We start from the raw sequence: 13,758 nt of genomic DNA, 5'->3' as shown, positions 1-13,758 counted from the left end.
ATTGCTGAATAAAAGAAATTATTCTTAAATAACTGATGTAAAATAGTGCCAATGTATTCATTCAATGATAACCAAATGTTTTTACATATGATATGCAATTTTTAGCTCCAAAACATTACAACATGGCACATTATAGACAAACCCTAACTAGCTAAATTCAACTGAGGACTTGTTACAACTATAGACTAAAATGAAGAACCTAAATTGATCAAATGCTGGAGACTGAATGCTAAAGATGATATGATGAAAATGAAACTCCAATTGAAACTCCAAACCAGAAATTAAGCACAAGTGAAAGGACTAAAATATCCTTCCCACAACTGCAATAATTCAGGTGATCTTTTAGACCCTCAAAATTGCGTACCAATTGAGAGTTTTCATTCTCAATGGCCAATTATGACTACTTGCAGAAACCCTAGGCTCCACAATGCACATAAGCAAATATCAATAATAAATCTTGATGATAGGAAATGAGCCTGCAATGCCTATTTATTCCTTTTTCCTCGATAGGTCGGCCTCATTTTTAATTTTTTCTCTGCTTCTTCCAACAACCTTTAGAAGATTATTTTATTTAATGACTTTATAAAATATATCACTTTATTAAATTAATTAAATATAAAGTTACCTTGTAATATATTTTTTAATTAATAACTTTATAAATAATCAACTCTTCCAAAATGGGGACATTACACGTCTGCCCCTTCTAAAATTGCTTGGCCTCAAGCAATCTTAATGCTAGATGCTGCAAAATCACTTCTCCCTCCCAAGTAGCATCTTCAATAGGTAAATCTTTCCACTTAACCAGATAATCTCTGATTACTCTTCTATGAAGTTGCTTCTCTCTACTATCTAGAATGGATTCTAGAACTAAGATCAATTTCCCCTCATCATCCAAGGGAGGTAATACTGTAGAAGGCATCACAATCTGATCCAATGCCTTTTTGAGGTGTGATACATGAAACACATTCTACACTCTACTATCTACGGGAAGCTCCAACTCATGAGCCACCTCACAATTTGCCTGATGATCCTAAATGGTCCATAATAGTGTGGCTTGAGTTTCTCTACACCACTCTTCTTGAGAGTTGACTGCTTATATGGCTGCAACATGAGGTAAACCATATCATTTACCTCAAAATTACGCTCAATCCTCTTCTTGTCTACATATTTATTTTGCTAGTTTTGAGCTCTAGAAATGTTGTCTCTGAGAGTAGCAACTATATCCTTACTTTCTTGTAATAGTTCACCTGCACGAGGTACCTGACTGTCTCCCAACAACAAATCTAAGAAACTAGGTGTCTCATAACTGTAAAGTGCCATGAAGGGTGTCATTTGTATAGTCATATAGTATGTAGTATTGTAACAATACTCACAAAGATATATCCATTTGACCCAAGCTCATTGTTGATCTTCCACATAATTCCTTAAATACTCTTCCACCCATTTTTTTACAATCCCCGTTTGACCATCGGTCTGTGGGTGATAATTGGTGCTAGGTGTAAGCTTAGTGCCACATAACCAAAATACCTCGTGCCAAAAGTGACTCATGAAGCAACTATCCCTGTCACTCACAATGCTTTGAGGCAAACCATGTAATCTAAAAACCTCCCTGAAGAAGACCTCTACCACCTGAGTTGCTAAGTATGTAGTAGCGATAGGGAAGAAGTGAGCATATTTTATTAGCCTATCCACCACCACATAGATACAATCATTGCCCTGGGCCTTGGGCAAGCCCATGATAAAATCCATAGCAATGCACTCCCACTTCTTGTGAGGAATAGGAAGTGGTTGTAGGAGTCCTGCTGGATAAGTGTGCTCTTGTTTGTTCTGCTAGAAAACTTGACATTCACACACATACTGCAAAACATTAGCCTTAAGGCCCTTCCAAGTGAACCACTCTTCTACTAACCTGTAAGTCTTGAAATACCTAGGATAGCCTCCTATAGGTGAATTATGGAATGCTCTCAAAATCAACTACTTCACTTTCGATCTTGGGACTAAGTAAATCTTGTTCTTGTAAATGATCAAATAATCTATGAGAGTGTACCTAGTGTTGATCATTTTTCCCTCCACTATATTAGAGGCCCATGTGTCTTTGGAATATTCTGCTACGATCAAGTGTCGCCAATCCTCTGATATCTGAATCATAGAAGTAAGGTGTGACCTATAGGATAAAGCATCTGCAACAATATTCTATGTCCCCTTAACATATGTGAAATCAAAATCATAGGCCTGTAACTTACTCACCCACTTCTGTTGATGTTCATTCAAGTCTCGTTGTCCCAAAAAGTGCCTCAAATTATTATGATCAGTTTTAATACAAAATTTTCTCCCCACAAGATACTGTTTGAATTTGGCCAAGGTATGCTCGATGGCTAGCATCTCCTTATCATATATGCTAAATGATCTCTCAGGCCCTCTAAGTTTCCTACTCTCATAAGCTATAGGATGCTTGTCTTGCATGAGTACAACACAAACTCCCTCTCTAGAAGCATCACATTGAAGCTCAAATGGCTTTGTGAAATCAAACAATGCTAATACTAGGCATGTAGTCATTATTTCCTTGAACCACATAAAATAGTCTTGTGCCTCTCGAGTCCACACAAATGCCCCTTTCTTCAGAAAATCTATCATGGGTGTTGCATGTCATGAGTAGCCACTCACAAACCTATGATAGAATCCACATAGACCAAGGAACCCCCTTAACTGTGTAAGGTTCTCTGGTGGTGGCCAATCAACAATAGCGCAGATCTTTTCAGGATCCATTTGCACTCCTTCTACACTAATGATGTGTCCAAGATACAACAGTTCTATCATCCCCAAATCACATTTGGACTCCTTAGCATACAAGGAATCCCTCTATAAAATGCTCAATACTATCTCCAAGTGCTCTAAATGTTCCTGCCATGTCTTGTTGTAGATCAAAATATCATCAAAGAACACTAGCACAAATTTCCTCAACTGATGGTGGAAGACCTTGTTTATAGTGGACTGAAAAGTGGTAGGTACATTATTCAAACCAAAAGGCATGACTAAAAACTCAAAGTGCCCACAATGACATCTGAAAGCAATCTTCTCAATATCCTGCTCTCGAACTCTAATCTGGTGACAACCTGATCTCAAATAATTTTTTGTTAAATAACAAGCCCCATGCAATTTTTCTATCAACTCATCGATGCATGGGATGGGACACCTGTTCTTTATAGTTCTCTTATTCAACACCCTATAATCAATACACATTTGTAAAGTATCATCCTTCTTTTTTACCAAAACAACAAATGACGCAAAAGGTGACTTACTTGGTCTGATTTGTCCCATTGCTAGCAACTCCTTGATGGTCCTCTCGATCTCATCTTTGAGTCATTTTTGAATATCTAGATGATATTTAGTCTTATGTTGCTCCCCCTAGGTAGGCATTAAGGCACATATTGCCACCCACTCTATATTGTTATGCCTGGCTAATCTCTCCAACATCCTAAATGAGATAGTCCTAACATCACCATTATGGATAGCCTTCAGCACATGAGTCCTATCATCCACCTTGAAGCTTATCTCCATATCCTCTAGTGTTAGGGTAACCTCCTTCAAATAATCTAGCCATTGCATCCTAAGTACTATGTCCATGTCACCCGTGTTGACCACATGATAGTTCACCTTGAACTCATAGTTGTTCAGGTGCAAAGGTAGATCTCACACCATCCTATCACAGTGAAGAGTATATCCATCAGCTACCTTGAATCTTAATCCTTCAAAATCCTTAGTAATGATTCCATGCCTCTCCACAAATCATGCATCAATGAAATTATGTGTGGCACCTATATCCAATAGAGTAATAACCTTCTATCCTACCAAGACTCCCCGAAGTTTGAAAGATCCCTCTCTTTGAATACTAGATAGACATGCCTCCTGTAAATGTAGCTCTGGAGCCTCTTTTTTCTTAGCACTATCTACCTCCTATTCACCCTCTACCTCATCAGGATCCTCATCATGGTGCTTTGAGCTATCTAAATCTAAACCCTTGTAATAAACCCACATCACCCGGTTAGCCTTCCCCTTAGGCCTCATAGGACAATCATGACCAAACTCATAGGAACCTTTGCAAAAGAAGCATAGCTTCTTCCTACGTAGGTCATTAAGTGTTTCCTTATCCAAAGGTGCAGTTGACTTTCCCTTTGAGTCACTAACCTTCTCTTTACCCTTGTTGAATTCCCCTTTGTTATCTCTAAATGATGAACCCTTCGAACTAAATTGGTTTGCTGGAGTTGCAAGTTCCATACTGCGGGCTTTCTTCATGGCTTCCTATAATGTAGGAGGATCAAAGGCCTTCACCCACCCCTTGAGTGGTTGAATTAATCCCTCTGTGAATAAAATGACTAGCCTCTATTTTGAAATGTCAGGCACCATCACTGCAAGCTTCTGGAAGTCATTGATAAATTGTTCTATGCGTAGAAATAAACTTTAGGATTTTTTTTATCAAACCTTTCTATCACTGTATCCACGAACTCCTGATAAGTGGTTATCTCATTGTGTTGCAATGTGATCATGGCATGTGTCCACCAATCATATGCTGCCCCATCTAAGTGTAAAGTGGCATACTTGAGTGCTTCAAATTCTATCATAGTCTTTAGAGATAGGAAAGTATCCACCTTATGAATCCAAGCACGAGTAGTCATTTTTCCACTGCCATCAAATGTGGGTAATACCAACTTGTTGGTGACTTGTTGTAACTCACTATGTTTATCCGCCTGCTTTTGCTTGGCAGCTCTGTAGTTCAGGTACCTGTCAAATGTCCATCCATCTTGTACATATGCTGGTAATGAATCCCACTCATTCCTTGCTTGTCAGAGTTCATCTACAATATCTATTACCATAGCATCAGGTGTGTGTGCTGGAGTTTCTTCCCGAAATGTAGGACATGCGGGTCTGTCATCTATTTGAGACTATGTCCTATGTTGTGATCCTACTATGCTCCTATCATCCTGGTCATTATTATGATTATTTCTCCTATTTTCCCCAATCAAATTTTGCATCATAATCATCATTGCCTGTGTACTTGCTTCTATTAATTGTAGAAGCCTCTCTTGATGCTATAAAGTCTCATCATCTCGCATAATTCTGGGTGGGCTTTGAGAATGTCTCTCAACCATATTCTTAGTTATGCTGGTTCCCTATGTAAATAGAGACCTTTTGGTTTTTTTACTTTTGTAAACTGAATTGGTTGCATAAACCCTATCAGGCTGGCAGGAAATCGCTCTGATACCACTGTAATGACCCTTACCAATAGGCCATTAAAAAACCCTAAATTAATACACTAATGAAAGTATATTTCTAAATAAAATAAATTGTTCTACTTAAATAACTAATGTAAAATAGTGCCATTGTATTCATTCAATGATAACCAAATGTTTTTACATATGATATGCAATTTTCAGCACCGAAACATTACAACATGGCACATTATAGACAAACCCTAACTGGTTGAATTCAACTGAGAACTTGTTACAACTACAGACTGAAATGAAGAACCTGGATTGATAAAATGTTGGAGATAAATGATGAAGATGATATGATGAAAGTGAAACTCCAATTGAAACTTGAAACCAGCAATTAAGCACAAGTGAAAGGACTGAAATATCCTTCCCACAGTTGCAATAATTCAGGTGATCTTTCACACCCTCAAAATTGCGTACCAATTGAGAGTTTTTGTTCTCAATGGCCAATTGTGACTACTTGCAAAAACCCTAGGCTCCATAATGCACATCAAAAAATATCAATAATAAATCTCGATGATAGGTAATGAGCCCTCAATGCCTATTTATTCTTTTTCCCTCAGTATGTTGGCCTCCTTTTTTATTTTTTCTTCGCTTATTCTAGAAACCTCTATAAGATTATTTTATTTAATGACTTTATAAAATTTACCACTTTATTAAATTAATTAAATATAAAGTTACCTTGTAATATATATTTTTAATTAATAACTTTATAAATAATTAACTCTTTCAAAACGGGGACATTACATATGAGTCCCCTTTCTAGAATTCTTGTATAATTTATCTAATGCTTATCCTTGATCAAATCTCCAAAAAATTATTTATTTGATTTTATCCTATAGCTTGACCACTTTATCCTAAGCTTATATTTAATTAAAATAACATGTCCCCCTTTTAATTTAATAAAATTCCCCACTCATCTCTTATCCTAAGTTGCACACACAAAAGCATTTCCCTTATTTAAAAATTTAAAAAAGACATTTTTGTCCCACATGAGGGACAAAAGTCAACTTTTCATCATGATTGGTAGAAATTATTGTGCACATGATCACCCAACTTTCGAACTCCACCCTTGATCAAATGCATCTTACCTCATGATCTCTATCATCCATTTCTCTTTAAAAGGGATAGCTCTCTCCTCACTTCACAACTCCACTGTTTTACTAACATCATGTTGTAGGATTGAAGATCTCATACTTGTGGAGCTCCTCTTCTTCTATCTTCTATTCTTCATTCTTCATGATTCTCATTTATTCTATTTTCTCTCCATGCTTATAGCTTTAATCATCTAGTCTAAATAGGGGTTGTAATACTTATTTTCTAGTTTAGCTTGCATTCTACCTTCTCTCATTTAGATTTAACTTGCATTACATTCATTCTAGATTCTTGGATGCTAGCATTTTGGCTCCCATCTTTGAATCTCTCATTCTATGGTGCACCTTGCAAAGGTTGCATAGTTTGGTTTATTTGAGAGCCACCATCTCATAGCCTTTGCATGTCATAGATAGAGAGCTATAAGACACCTCTTGAGATGCCCTCTTTCATGGGAATTCTCAAGAATAATGGTTTATAGAAGTGTGAAACTTTTTGTACATGCACCTAAATCCATTATTGATGAAATATGTTCTAAAGCATCCGAAGAAAAAGAAAAATCAAAAGCTATATGGATTCTCAAGTCTCTTTTGAAAGACTTTCATATTGAAAATAAATTAAAGTTGACATTCAAGATTTCCAAGGTTTCCACTCCATCGTCTTCTGAACATCTTCCTAAAAAGCTTCCAAAGATTTCCACTCCATTTTCCCCCAAGATTACTTTTCTCTCTCATATATCAAAACCTAATTCTATTTCCTCCATTATTTCTCCATCATTCCATATTCATCCTTCATGGTGTGTGTCAATGTTGTTCTTGCACACTTTCTCCCCTATACTTATACAATATTTTGAAGCCTACATTTCATTACTATCCATCCTCCTTCTATACTTCCAAGGCATGGAATCTTATCCACCATATGCTCTTTCTACTATCACCTCCTTTCCATCATCTTATCAACATCTTTGAGTGTACCTTTCTATGATCTTGGCTTAACATGACTTATAGGCTTAAATTCTTTCTTAAATCAAAAAAAAGAAAGAGAAAAAGAAATAAAAAATAAAATAAAAATGAAAATATGCCTTTGTGAAGCCCTGGTAAACATGAACCTTAGTAGAAAAAGTAAAGAGAAATAAAATTTTCCTATGGTGAAAACCACTTCTTGTGGCAGCTTGGATAAGTACCATGATGAAAACTTGGAAAACATGCATCATGTATAATTATTTCATGCATCCATCTCCATTCTATCTTTTATGTTTGATCTTGACAATGTTGAACTATCCTTTCATATCGGCTATCTTATCCATCAACTTCCCTATTGTGCTTTCTCATCCACTCATAGCATTCATATCTAGCTTCATTCTTATTACTCTATCCTATCACCATCCTATTCAATTGACCCCTTCATCTTGACCACATAAAGAAAAACATGGTTCTCATAGGCCTCTTGACATATCTTGTCTTTTAGATTGTATGCTTTCATGCTATCTCACTTATTGGCTTCTACTACTTATCTCATATGTTATCTTGCTTATTGGCTTTGATTTCTTATCCCATATTCTATCTTTCTTATTGGCTTCCACTTCTTATCCCAGATTCTATCTCACTTATTGGATTCCATTATATATCCTTTATGTTATCCCACTTATTGGATTCTACTTCTTATCCTATATGCTATCTTTCTTATTGGGTTCCAATGCTTATCCTACGTGCTATCTCCTTTCTTAGCTTCCTTTTTTGATCCAATACATGCTTCATATAACTACCTTTCCCTAGCTTGGGCACTCTTGAGGAGTCAGTCATTGAGGATCACTTTGAATTTCTTCATTCATCCTTGCTCATCCATCTTATCTATCAGCTTTCTACTCTATCATTTTATTCTCTACTCTATCATGTTATTCACCTTGCTAGGCACTATGAAAAAATGATGTGATCTTTCTTAAGAGCTAACCAATCTTGCTAAGTGGTGAAAACTTGGAAATATGTGCTACTTGAGACCCTTGCACCTATTTCCATTAGTATTTTAGTTGCACTCATGATCCATTCATCTCATATTATTTTTTCTTTGCCTAGCTTGGCAATGACTCTTGTCTAGGTCTAGGAGGCACAAATTGCGTAGCTCATCAAGGTCTCCTTGTTGCATTGGTGTTTCTTTAGTAGCTTTCTAAATAGTGTTTTCAACACTTCCTTTCCCTTGACATCATATGTTTCTTAACACTTATTAGATACTTTAGCTACAATCTAGGATGTTGCAATATTTCTCATTGGAAGACTTGAGTCTTAAAGAGAAAGTCATGTGACTTCCACACATGCACTTAACTAAAAATGGTTGAGGCTTGCTTGACTTATTTTCCTTGTGTGTTTTCTATGAAATTTTATTTAATGAGTGTTCCTTCCCTAATAATCTCTTGAGGATGTCATGGATTAGAAGATTGGGGGCACGGGGCATGTTTCCTTTTTCTTTCTACTCGTGGGTATATCTTATCAATCTTAGGTGTCTTGAGCTTCTTTCTTGTCCCTCTTGACACTTAGGATCCACAATGTATCCTCCTTTTCTAATTTAAAAAGTGCATGCTTATGGTCATCTTGAAATTTTGTGTCCTAATGCGGTCACTATTTTTCTACAATAAACCTAGGGAATCTAATTGCATCATTAGCTTGACTTAAGTATCTTTGATGCATAGGTTGGGTCCCCACATACCTATCCAATATGGATCATATTCATATACTTATAGTTATACTAGTGATGATTGTATGATATTCCAATGTCCCTAATAAGGAATGATGATAAAAACTAGGACCTACATATATTACCCTTGCAATTGCACCTTTGCACACTAGCTTGAATTCTAGGGTTCACTTTAGCTTAGCTTTGCATTTGAATGTTGAGAGATTCCTTTATATATTTCATGGACATGTCAAGTATCTCCATTCAGATCCTCACACTTCTTCTTGATCATATATTGTCATCTCCTTTTGGATTTCGCTCACATATTTGCTTATCACATCTATCAACACCCTTGGGTTAACCTTTTGACCCTATTTTGACCTACTTTTGAACTCCTTAGATTTGCACAAAAAATGCACCACTACCTAATTTTGATGTCTTGGATCCCTTTTTATGGTTGAAATTGAAATTTAGGTTCATCTTGTTGGTCAAAATTATATTTTAAATTCTTCCTTCTTCTATGCAGTTGGCTAACTATTTGAGGCTTAATCTTTGCATCTTTTCGAGGTGATCATCATTTCTTCATTTCTTTATCATTTCTAATCTCTACCACTCTTCTTATTCATTCCATTTCATTTCATTTCACCATTCTTCTTTTTTTGACCTCATTCTTATGCTTTATCTTTTTGTTCAGACTTAGTCAAACTAGGGCATATCTTTATTGCTTTGTGGTCACTCTTTGGTTGTACTCGCTTATCTATCATCATGGACCTTTCTTTATCTCAATTTGATTGAATCTTGCTCATTCTTGCATCTCCTCTATCTCATTTTAATTTCGATCCTAATGGGGTAGGAATAGTCTATCATTGCTGCAAATTTCCTTTTCTTCTATGGCTATCTATTTTCTCTCAATCTATCTACTTGCTTTGCTTGAGATATTAGTGCTTGTCTCAGGTATTGGTATTATCTATTTCTCTTTCTTCATGATTAGTTATGCTTCTATTCAATATTTTCTATTTCTTTTTGCTTCATTCTTTGGAGTAAGATTTTCTTATTTGTCACTTTCTTGGCTTCTTCATTCTTTAACGTAAGGTGTTCCCAGATTGATCACACATTAGTCAAAGAGGGAAAAATGTAATCACCCAAAAATGGTCATCTAGACTATAAGCCCCCTTTTAAACAAAATTTTCATAATTTATCCATTTCTTATTCTTGATCAAATTATCCCTTTTCTATTTATTTGGTTATAACCTATGGTTTGACCACTTTATCCTGAGTCTTTTGTTTAATTGAAAGAACTTGTTCCCTTTAATAAAATAAAAGTTTCCAAAATTTCCTTATCCTAAGTGTGCACACATAAAGTATTATTCCTATTTTTAAAATAAGAGGAAAATGCATTTTTGCCTACACTTTAATGCACAATTTTCTATGTGAGGAATATTTATTTTCTAAATAGCTTTAATTCTCCTTCACATAATTTTTGCCTCCTAAACACCACCATTGATCTTGCTTAGGTGAGATTCTTGTGCACATGGATCACTCAAGATGCATCCTCCACCCTTGATTAAGCCTCTCTTGGTTTTTAAACTCAACCATCTACTTATCTTTACAAGAGAACTCTCTCCTCATTCTAAATTCTTACACTCTCGTGCTAACATTATGTTGTAGGATTTCTAGGTGCTTTTGGAGCTTTGAAGACTTGGAGCATCCTCATTCTTGCATTTTTTTCTCAATTCTTGCATCATGGCATTTTAGCTTAGTCTTTCTTTTATTCTTTAGGATAGTTCACATAATTTAAGTAGGAAGGTTTGTAACTCTTCATATTTGATTAGCTTAGCTTGCATCTTGTATTTCATGTTAGTATAGCTTGCATTGCATTGAACTTGCATGATATTGTAACACTCTATTCAAGAACCCAAAAGAAATAAACCTAACATGTTACAAAGTTTACTGAACTATTTCTTTCTAATGTTTATACAACAACAAAGTAACAATGTGAAAGTAATATACAAAAACACAACATTTACACACACACAATTACAATATAGATATCATTCCTTAAGGGTTCCTTCATGTTGAGACACATTTAATTTATTATTATTAATTATTTAAGTCTTAAGTACAATGTCCAAAATCATAAAATATAACATATTAATCTCATTAGCAAATGCATGAAAGCCTCTGCAGCGTCTCCCATCCCTCTATCCCTAGTAGATCAAGCACATTCGATCAACTCTACATGCAGACCCATCCATTTAGCATGACCCAGAAGACGACGATTGAATGATTTTGGCTTCCCGGTAGGGCACCCACCGCTTTTGGACGTAGAGATTCTGATCCATATCTAGTTTCATCCATTCGACCATAGATACAATGAAATACATCGAATGGTTAGCATCCATTGCACATGTCACAAGGTATGCAAGAATAGATACAAGTACATCAAAATACAAGATACATGATAACATATAAATACATAAAATGAATAGAAGTCTGCAAGATAGGGATAAGAATGATAAAGGTACAACTACATCATCAACCTTCCAACATCTGTAAATCTGAGGGAGACCCAAATGGTAAGAAGTCATTACCTTCTGACTACATGGTTACCTAGTCAGGCTTCCACTCCCATCATGTAGGGAAGATAATGAAAGATCCATATACAACTAATGAAACTATAAAATATTTGTAGGAAAAGAATCCTAGTAGTAAATATACCTCAAGGGTGACACAAATTATTCAAGAAGAAGAGATAACCAAATTTGAAAGAACACTCATCCAATACCAACACCACATACCAAGTCAACATACATATACCAAGTATATATCAAGTACCAAAATCATGAGACAAATTCTAAAAATGATATCCACCTCAAGTCAAAAGACACATGTCAAAAGTACAATCACCATGAATCACTAATCACCATCAATGAAAGTAAACACAAAAAATAAGTACAACACCAATAATTGCACCATTAGAGGCAAATAAAATCTCTATAGAGGAGATTCATGATACATACTAAGGAGTGTCATCAAATAGAAAAACTACTTGAATTACCTTGGACTGGTCTCTCATTAGACCTCAGACCCTCAAGTGTTGAGTTACCCTAGACTGGTCACTCTGGACCCCATACCCTTAACATGACACATGTGGAACTAGAATACCCTCTCATGAAGATGAGAAAAACTAGTCATACCTCTCACTAGGTATCATCCCATTCCCATCCTTAGCCCATACAAGCATTCAAGGCATGGGTGAGGCACATCTCTAACTTATCTTTTTAATGTATCTCAAGGAAAAGGGCTAGGCAAGATATTTTAATTACTATGTTACCACTTATTACACAACTTACAATAGGTTACCTTGGTACTGACCACTTTGCATCCTAGACCCCTATTGCAAGTCACTCTCAAAGACACACACCTAGACAACCTCCCCTAAGCACATAAACCATAGTTGTGTCCCATACCATGACACCCATAATGATAGAACTCAATTCCTTAATAGGAAACCCAAAACTAATGTGGTTCTCAAAGCCCAAGTCATCATATATGCTCACCAAATAAATATCATAGACATAAGCCTCAATTTTGAATCATAAAGTACATCCTACCATCTAGTCAAAAAACCATCATAAAAGAAATCTTAAAAGATGCCTCTGGTGCACATCCTAGTTTGGCTAGCTAAATAATTCACATAAAGGCCATCACAAAATAAAATATCACATTAAAATTTCCAAAATCCATCACAAAAAGAATACCACAAAACCTTAGATAAACAAACATTTGGATTAGATTATTTTCAAAAGTTTTGTTTGATTATATAAAGGTTATAAAAGTGTAGATAAATTTAGTATGTTAATTATATAATAAGTTTAGAACGAATTATTATATTTTAAATCGATATTATTTAAAAATAAAGATAAAACATTTTCAAAGTTCATAAGAGTGAGTTTTTATGCATTTTCTCTATGTAAATCAAGTGGTAATTTACATTTTATAACCTCATGTGGAGTGATACAGATCTACAACCTATATTGATGGAAAGTTAATTCAATTTCACATATCTTTTATTATTAGCCATCCTAAAGAAAATTTCATTTGAATGGTGTAAAATATGAATCTTCCTAGCAACACTATTTAGATTTGAAGGTTACTAGTTTAGAAGAAAGAGCATAACTTTTGTTTGAATTGTTGGATCTTCATGAAAATCAAAGAAATTATTCATAATAGACTTATATACAACCACAAAGAAGATAATTTCATAACTATATATTTTGAAAAATTTAATAAGTGACTGTTCACATGTCTCTAATTGAAAAATTAAGCTCAAATAGGCATAGTTTTAGCATGACAGTCAATATTTGACCTTGTTCGTACAAAAAAAATTATAGATAATTTTTATATATGTTAGATAAAATCCAAGTGTGTGTCTAAAAGTATCTTTACATTTTTTATTAGATATATTAAATAAAAGTTATAGCAAAATCACATGTTTCAAACCCTCTAACTAACACACAAGTAACTGCAAACAAATTTATTCATAATCAACAACTATATATTTAATTAGATTTATATAAAATAGTAAAATAATAGTTATAAATAGCAACACCATAATTTATTTTAAATCTTCTCTTCTAAGGTTTCCAAACAAACTTTCTCAGAATATCAATTATGTCATCAACACAAATTTTAATAAAATTGTACTATTCTCTATCCGTTAGAAAAT

This window comes from Cupressus sempervirens, chromosome 5 (assembly GCF_028749045.1).
Source record: "Cupressus sempervirens isolate cs-2001-9-10 chromosome 5, ASM2874904v1, whole genome shotgun sequence".
Classification (NCBI taxonomy): domain Eukaryota; kingdom Viridiplantae; phylum Streptophyta; class Pinopsida; order Cupressales; family Cupressaceae; genus Cupressus; species Cupressus sempervirens.
The sequence above is the reverse complement of the archived record's forward strand: the minus strand, read 5'-3'. Positions refer to the sequence as shown.